Source organism: Octopus bimaculoides, chromosome 11 (genome assembly GCF_001194135.2).
Source record: "Octopus bimaculoides isolate UCB-OBI-ISO-001 chromosome 11, ASM119413v2, whole genome shotgun sequence".
Taxonomy (NCBI): Eukaryota; Metazoa; Mollusca; class Cephalopoda; order Octopoda; family Octopodidae; genus Octopus; species Octopus bimaculoides.
Genome location: NC_068991.1, coordinates 44,373,576 through 44,383,420, shown reverse-complemented (window position 1 = coordinate 44,383,420; position 9,845 = coordinate 44,373,576). Strand labels below are relative to the sequence as shown.

At 33.0% G+C, this 9,845-nt stretch overlaps 1 protein-coding gene across 1 annotated transcript in view; it reads right to left on the bottom strand.

Moving 5' to 3' along the window:
- Window positions 1-9,845, bottom strand: part of LOC106869493 (MAP/microtubule affinity-regulating kinase 3) — a 139,306-nt gene that overhangs the window by 7,248 nt on the left and 122,213 nt on the right. The window lies entirely within an intron of this gene.

Genomic DNA, 9,845 nt, shown 5'->3' with positions numbered 1-9,845 from the left:
AAAACAAAGGATGAAATTAGGAAAACAACTTCCTTTCTGTATGAGCTTTTTAGAACAAAACAAAATTTGTATCTATGAAAGAGACTAGAGACATTTTTTAAAAAAATATAAAATAAGTACATCAGTTTGAAATAAATGTAATAATTTCATAAAAAGCAGAATAAATAAATAAAAAACTAGAAAGAAAAAGAAGCCAAAAGGAACTTGAAATAGGATTAACTAAAACATTTATGAAATATTTCAGGTTAAAAATCTAAATTGCTATGAAAGGATAAAGGCTTTACATGGGGGTTTGGGAGAGAGGATACAAGTGACTGTAAATATGGGATATAAAGATTAAAGAAGGCCACATATGAACAGAAGTGAATATTTTGCATGTAACATTTAATGAACTGAACAAATATGAATAAAATGTTGGTGTATGCATAGATATACGAAGGTATTTGAGTTTGAGTTTTTATGTGTGTATGTGGTTGTGTTTATATATATATATATATATATATATATATAAGCACATTATACAAACATGCACACATTGGAAATGAACAAAACATTCTGTGTTCTCTGATTTCACCACATTCAACATAAATAATAATAATGAGGAAGCAAACAAATGAAATATATTATTAGACATTGATAGATGTAATTAACTTGAGAGGAAATCTAGTTAGGTAAGTTCTAATAACAATTAAATTGGACAAAACTGTTAAGCGTGTTATACTAAAAATAAGAAAAAAAATAATCGCATACAAATGCTCGGTGCAATTCAGTTCAGCCATTAAATAGGCATAGTTTTGCATCCTCCTGATTATTGATTTGAGGAGGAGCAATGCATTTATGTGAGATTTATAACATTTTAGAAAAATTTCTTCATAATTTTCTACAATATACTTAGTCTAAAGTTATGAGTAAAATTTAAATCAGAGCCAAAATAAAAGAAAAAACAGTCCCAGGAATGTATCAAACAAATTTGGTTAAAAATAGAACAAGTGCAACTGGATTTTTTCACAAGCAATTATAACAGAGGGAAAAATAGAATTAGCTGAAAGCCAAAGGTTTTAATTATCATTGGTTAAGCATCCATTTAGAAAGGAAAAGGAAACAAAGTAGAAAGAATTTTTACATCTAAAAACTTTGTCTAATAATGATAATCTAAAATGACAAAATTCATTATTTTCAAATGAACATTCCAATTGGAAGCCTCTTAAGACAGAGATATCTAACGTTAGCAGTATGTCATTAGGTGTTTTTATTGAAAGAATTTAAATTGTATTTCAGCTTCCATAGCTGGTACAATTTAGAATGTATCAAGGAAAACAAATGTATATTTAACCCTTTTGATACCAACCTGCCAGTGACTGCTGCTGGTTCTATGATAGAAATTTTCTGTTTTAAAGAGATCTAACTTAAAATCATCCATCTAAATTTCCTGTTGTCTTAGTTCCAAACACTAGCTTTTTAGCAGTGAAGTTATTTTAATAAATTCTTCTAATTTTCAAAATTAATTGAAACAAAAGGAATGTATTTCATCAGAAATATGGTAACAAAAGGGTTATATAAGGATTTGGGTGTAAAGGAAATTTGAAATAAAATATGTAAGATTAGATAAGATTAATAAAAGAAAAGCTGAATGAGCAATGGTCTTTGTAAACTTGTTATAGCGTGCATTTTTGTAAGAAAATAAAATATTTCAAGGATACTCAGTCAGAAAACCACATCCAGTTAAATTGGTAGAGTTAACAGAAAGAAAAGCAAAATGAATCCAAAGCAAGCAAAAATATGAAATAGAATTACAGATAAATCTATTCACATTTGTAAAATTATTTGAGCAACAGTAAAAGTTAAAATTTGAGCGTTACAAAACAAAAAAGTCTAACAATTAATAAATGTGTGTACACACATGTACTTATAACTGGCACAAATAACAAAGAATGTTAGTTGAATTTTCAAAGATTCTTTGGTCTAATATAACGTATTGATGGATAAATATAATGCTGGTTTTATGTGATTTAAAACCAACTGAGATTAACATTGCGATCAATAGCACTAACTATTCTATATTGAAATGCTCTAAAGCTTGCATCAGTATTGCATGTTCAATCAATTTTTACAATGTTTTGATAATCTAAACAGTAGTTTATGGAACTTTTTGAAATAATGGATGCTTAATATTGTTCTAACAAACACTCCCTTAAGTGTCCTACAGTCATTTGAACTTATTCAAATACAGACATTTTGTAAGATAATTACTAGAGCAAAATTTTTCAAGAAAATCATGATGCAGTAGATATGCATGGACAGAACAAGGGACTTTGTGTAGTTGTCATAGATTTCACAAATGCATTTAATATAGTATTTAACTGATTGGCCTCTGATAAGTATTTAACTGGTTGGCCTCTGATAAGTACACAGAGAGTTTGGATATCTGAAAAAGTTTGCTTATATGATACAATCTCAACACTAGCAGAAGGGCTTGGGTAACACAGATGAATTCCAGTTGAAGTCAAGCAGGGCTGCATGCTAGCACTAACATTATTCTCACACTGTTTATCAGAGATGCTCAAACAGGCATCCTGCAACTCAACAGAAATTGTACACATTCAGACAAGACCAGTGTTACACCTCAAAACTAACTCTGCAAACAGACATATTAGTATTTGCTTTTGGCAGTAAGAAAGTTTGGCTTGAATATTAATATTTGGAAAACTGAAGTTATTTTATCAACCAAGTCCTCACTTTAGTCAAATGGTACAATTCAAGCCCATTATCATTGATGGTCAGAAGAGGTAAATCAATCTACTTATCTAAGGTAGTACAATCAGTAGTGAAAATAATTTCAGTGATAAAGTAGATTGCAGCTTCAACAAGACCAGTTTTGCATTTAAAAGGATGAGGGAATGACTGGAACAAGCAGCATGTAATATCCCAAGTAAAATGCAAACTATATGCGTCAGAAACATGCAAACATGTATATAAAAAAAAATGCATGCATTCATGAAGCACCCAAAGTAGATCATTAATAGCAATTGAAAAGATAGGGTCAACACCATTTTCCTATTGAAAATCAAGCACACCAGTATATAAGAGATATTGGCACAGTAAAATATCAGCTGGTTTGCGTATGTGCAAAGGATGGAGAAAAGCTCAGTTACTGAGACATACTCTGCTCACAGTTGTCTATAGTATTAGAAACCTGGTCAGATTCCAAACGTAACAAGGAAAATTGAACATTGATACCTATAGTTGGATCCCAACAGTTCAGGAGTAAAACCAGTCGAGAAGAGTGTTCACTTTTGAAATGACTTGTAATTTAAGATACTAACAATCATCCTTAACCATCAACAGAGAATATGATAACTTAAGATTTAAAAAACCCTCCTTTATTTTAAGATGTTTGATGAGAAAACTAGATGGTTCCTGGATTAGCAAGAAATAATAGCCACATCTCCTAAAAAAGGTTAAGTGATCAAGGCTGCCCTGCTTGATCAGAGATAACCCAGAGCTAAGCAACTAGATTTTCAATAATAAAAGAGAAAATTTTTTTCTGAAACTACTATTTACACATGCAACACTAACAACAGAGTTGGAAACTTTTGGGGAAATTATCAGATTTTGCTTTTAATTGTTAATGCTGTTTTGAAATCGTGGACTTTACTTTCACAACAGCTGTTAAACAAGCACACAGAGGTATGAATTTTCCACTAAAATATTTCTTTAGTTATATCTAGGGAGAAGAATCTAAAATTTAAAGTCTTGAGATTTAGATATGGAGTGGAACTAAATAAAGTACCTTGCAAGTAGCTTGCAAATTTAAGTTCTGAGATTTAGATATGGAATGGAAGTAAAAATTTCAGATAATATACATGCTTGAATATCTAAAAGAACGGAGGGTTATGTGATCAAAATAGTAACAATAAAGGAACAAATAAGTTGTGATATTAGAAGTGGGTTGGTTGATGAAGAGTGCCCAGAGCAAGGCAAAGTAATGAGCTAGTGAATCAACTGAAATTTGGAGGCCATGTTCCACACTCATAAACATGTCTCTTGTTTACACAGACTCATGGAAAAATGTAATAGCTGATATTCAGAAATATTATTATATGTACTAGTAGAATATAAGTATTATTTTCACAGCTATATGTTACAAAGACTACAGTGTGTGCGTGCGTGCACACACATGCATTATTTTACTGTTACAAGGAAAATGCTGACAGTTACTTGGAAGTTTCAGCCATAATCAGAGTGCAAACTATGCTTGTTCACAAATCTCATTATATAATTACTTGGAGTTCATCACAAAGCCAATATTGAAAAATCAAAATTCTTAATCAGTCATAAATCACTGAATCTGTGCTGTCTCTAACCTATCTTTGACTTATGGCTCCAATACAAATCTAACATGCCACCTTCACCTCTATATCTGCACCCATATTAAAAATCAACCGTTAATTTCTGACATATTTAGTGTCAAAAATCATCTGAAGATATTCAACAAAGCTAATTTAAAGCACTGAGTATGAACTGTTTGTAACCTGTATTCCTATATAAATCTCACAGCACCTATATTTTACATACATGCTCCAATGAAGTATAACAATAACATAAACAATAATTCCTTAAGCCACCCAAATAATTTCAACTTTAAATATCAAATCAGAAAAATGTTTTTACCATCCTTCTTTCCTACTCTCACCTATAGATATTGTCATTTTCCCTTTCTTTCAGCTTCCTCTCACCAAATTAATTCTACTACTAATTTGTATTCCTACAAAATTTTCTTCCATCCAATTAAAACATACATAATGGTATTTCTGTACATACCATGAAAATACTCCAGAATACCACACATACAGCTGTATTGCTTTACTCTTCCCACAAAATGAACCACAAATAATTATATCTAAAACTAGCAAAACCGAAATAATTAGCAGTCCAGCTGAAACTTCAAAGTGACATTTCTTTATATGTTACTCTATGGAAAGGTATTGAGATCCTTCAATTTAATGATGGACTGTTTTAAAATTTAACTATAAACAAAAACACATGCACATATATGTGCATGTGTGTACACACATACGATACAGGAAATGAGAAACAGTGGTTTACAAACAATTTAGTTACATTAATACTTGCATAGTTAAAATATTCTGAAATTTGTGTGTGTGTGTGTGTGTGTGTGTGTGTACACAAACACACACCTGTGTATATGAATACATATATACATGTAGTCATCCAATACAATTTATATGTGTATTTTGATCTTGTATTCTTCATTTTGTCACAAGATATCCATTATTTCATACAAGCAAGAGACATTGTATTTTGACAGTTTTAGATATATACATATGAATAACTAGACCAGAACAAACACTCTCATATCATACAATTAACGTTGATTATGAATTGGGACCTATATCTATATTCAGGTCAACAGTACAAGTACAATAGTATGCTTTGGAGTATAAATGTGTAAGTAGCAAAATTTTATCTCCTGCTTTGTTATCAGTAATTCAGTACCTTAAGTTTACATCCAATTTTTATTGTAATTAATTAGATACTTATATGGATTCTTCAAACCTCAGAAATATCACAACAGAGGTAGTTTGTGTGATGCATATCAAGTGTAATATTTCTTAGTTCACAACTAATGCTTAAATGATAACAGACAATGAATGAAAAAAAAAAAAAAAAATCTTAAGTTGGAAGATGACAATTCAAGTCATAAACTTACAACAGTTACTGATACAATAAAATCAATGAGCTATCACTTTAACAGTGTATGAGAAAATATGTAATTAAACATATCAGAATAGGAGGAAAATACAATTCAAAGAAAGTAATGATGATCTGTGGTAAGAAAAACCAATTAATAAATTCATGAAATATAACAAGTTTGTATGACTCGAGAAGTGATGTTTCTATGTAAGCAAGGTTCTTTTTTGGAAAAGGGAAATGCAGTCAAAAATATCAGGGTCAACCTCTCCTAAAAGTACATGAATTTTAATAAATGCATGATGCAATGTGCAAAAGAGAAGGAAAAAAAAACTAAAAGAAAAGAAAAAAAATCAAAAGAAAAGAGCCCTATTCAAAAGGTAATAAAATAATCTACAAAGCATCTGAAATTCAGTGTAATACTTGCTGTATATTAACAATTGATAAATAACAATAAAATGATAAATACGTACATACACATACATGAGTGTGTATGTGTGCACGTGTGTGTGTGATCACTGCTTTAACGTCTACTTTTCCAGGCTAGCATGAGTTGAACAAAGTATTATTGAGGCAGATTTTTCTACAGCTGGATGCCCTTCTTGTCACCAACCCTCACTTGTTTCCAAGAAAGGTAATATTTCCACACAGCCAAGACATGTTTATGCTGCATAAACACACATATATCAAAACATACATATATATACCTATACTTACATATACAAACATACACATTACACACATATATATATAAATTTTTTTAATTCTATTCTATTATTGCTTTCAGCCATAATGACTCCTTGGCCCTGTATATTTTGATTGCAATGTTTGCGAGTCGATATTAGAATACTTGAAAACAGTCAGCACTGAGTTGCATAGTGACTTCTTAAACCCACTTGAATACTGTGTTCAAATCTTTCCATAGTATCTTCGGGGTCCTTGAATGCTTGTGATACTTTTTTTTTTTTATCATCAGTATACCTGGTGAGAGTGGTTGAGTATCTGATTGAAGTATGTCTGAGGGAATCACCATGAACTAATACAGTTTCCTAGGCACCTCAATCAGTATTAATGTCTTCTCAGAGAGAAGACCATTGGTTGTGACTTTAAAAAAAAAAGTCACACAACCATTCCCTTAGTTTACTAATGATACCAAAGTCATGCAATTTGTGACAGATCATCCCATGATTGACTTTGTTGAAACCCTTGACAAAATTAAGATATATCACATCTACAATTGACTGGTTGAGTTGTTGTTTCAGAACTCATAAAGTTGTAATAGCTGTGTGAGGCAGCTCTTTCCAGCATTAAAGCCATGCTGTATGTCAATGAGTGGGTCATTTTCTTCTAAGAAGTGATCAGCTTCTTTCTGACAAGGTTTTTCATGGCTTTGCAGACATGTGGAGTCAGAGAGATAGGTCTGTATTTGTTAGCATCTGCTCTGCTCCCACCTTTGTGGATAGGGCATATGATACCTCTTCTAACATTTTGGGAAATTAGCTATTTGTGAGGAAACTCTGGTAAAAGAATCTGCAACAGTTTTACAAGAGCTTTCTTGTTTTTAAAACAATAACTGGAAAACAATCAAGGCCTGATGCTCAGTTCCACACACCAATGAAATGGATACTTGTTTCTTCTGTGTGTGGAGCTGCATTGTTGAAAAACTCATCATGCTTGCTTATTTGCATATTGTCCAGTGAGGAGGTGAAAACACTTAGGAAATGTTTAACCTCCTAGGGTCTGCAGTCAGTGACTGTTGTAATAAACAATGGCTCTATCAAGTAGCGCAACATGACAGATTCTTCTGCAGATTTGTAGCAGGCTTAGGGTTCCTTTTATATCTTCAACTGCCTTGGTTTCTCTTCCCTTTCTTTTTCTTGGGGAGTATGAGTGTGTTTTCAATATCTGAAAGACTGTTTTTGGTGTGAGACTTCTTGCTATTATTAGGTTCTTTAAGCAATTTGAGATTGTTCTTCTTTATCTCATAAGAATCCTACTGATCTATATTTAAGAGATGAGGAATTATGTACATTATTTACATTCAACGGATATTTGTCCTCATCTTGTTTGTTGTTAACACAACGTTTCAGCTGATATACCCTCCAGCCTTCTTCAGGTGTCTTGGGGAAATTTCAAACCTGGGTTCTCATTACTAAGGTATTTTTTTCCCGATATTATTATTATTCAGGTCACTGCCTGGAATCAAACTCGGAATCTTGGGATTAGTAGCCCGCACACTTAACCACTACGCCATATGCCTGTGGGCAATTATGGAGTGAATTTTAGGGCTTATATATAAATCTAATATTCTCCTATCCTTCCTTAATACCGGTTCCCATATGCTGTTCATATCTGCACTCGGTCTGCTTAGGAGATTGTTGTGTCCTAGCATATGTGCTGCTTCTTTTAGTTTCCATATTTTCCAGTGGTATTCTCTGTCTATTATTTTAACTTCATCCCACAGGGGGAAGTGGTCTCCATTTTTCCATACATGATCAGCTATACCCGATTTATCAATATCTTCTCGTGTCACAGCTTTGTGATGTTCGTCTGCCCTTATTTTGAGGGGGCGGCATGTTTTGCTTTTGTATAACCTACCACAGTCGCATGGGATGGAGTACATGCAGTCTTTGGTCATATTCTCTTATTGGTGGTTTTATTTCAAGGAGATATTTGCGAAATGTTGTATTACTCCAAGATTCCGAGTTTGATTCCAAGCAGTGACCTGAACAGTAACAATAATAATAATAATAATAATAATAATAACATCGAAAAGAAAAATACCTTAATAATGAGAATCCAAGTTCGAAATTTCCCCAAGACACCTGTATGGTTTTTAACTTTGGATAGTTTTGGAACACACATTGTATCCTGCAAGAATGGTTGGCAACACCATTGCTCTGTGGTTAAGTTCCATATTATTGGTGAATCAGAGGTCTAGGATGTAATTGTCCCATGAAAATACATACCGATAGGTTTCACAGGTGCCAATGCATGAAACACTCAGCTTAAGTCACTCTGCAACTTCTATCACTTATTAATAAAAAAACGTGTGTGTGTGTGTAGATATACATATATACACACAGGTTTACATTACACAAACATATATAATCATGCACACACACACACCATATATACATGTGCAGACATATGTATATATACACATATACATGTATTTACATAACACACAGACAGACAGACACTTACACTATCTTTTATCTTTTACTTTCTCAGTCTTTTAACTGTGAAAATTTTAGTCATGCAAATTGATCCTAGTGCATATTTTTTTAAAGCCTGATACTTATTCTACAGGTCACTTTTGCCAAACCACTGACTGACAGGGTTGTAAACAAGCTAATGCCAGTTGTCAGGCCAGGGAGGTGGCCACAAACACTCAGTTGTGTAAGTATACACACACACACACACACACACACACACACACACAATGTGGGCTTTTTTTATCTTCTGCCAAACAAATCCACTCACAAGGCTTTGGACAGCCTGGGACTAGAGCAAAAGTTACATGCCCAAGATGTCATGCAGTAGAACTGAACTCAGAACAAAGCAGTTGTGAAGCAAACTTCATCCCGAACAGCTGCTGCATGCACGCACGCATGCACACACACACCTTTTGCTTTTTCAGTCATTGGACTGCAGTCATACTGGGGCATCACCTTGAAGGGTTTAATCAAATGAATTCCAGTATTGTACTTATTTTAATTTTTTTAAAGCCGGATGCTTATTTTATTGGTCTCTTTTGCTAAAATACTAACTTATGAGGATGTAAATAAAACCAACACCATTTATCAAGCAGTATTCACACACACTAACAGCAGGCTTCTTTCAGCTACCTTCTATTCACAATGCTATGGCTTGCCCAAGTCTATAGTAGAAGATACTTGCTGAAGGTGTCACGCAGTGGGACTAAACCAGGAATCATGTGGCTGGGAAGCAAACTTTTTACCACAACCACGTCTGTACCTACACACACATATTGTGAACTCTCTTCTATTAAATGACAAATGAGAGTTCCACATCTTCTTGTCGAACAACCAAAGACGATTAGATACTTCGTTTAGTTTGCGCAATGAACACATAAAAACACACACATAAAATTACATTTATATCTACTT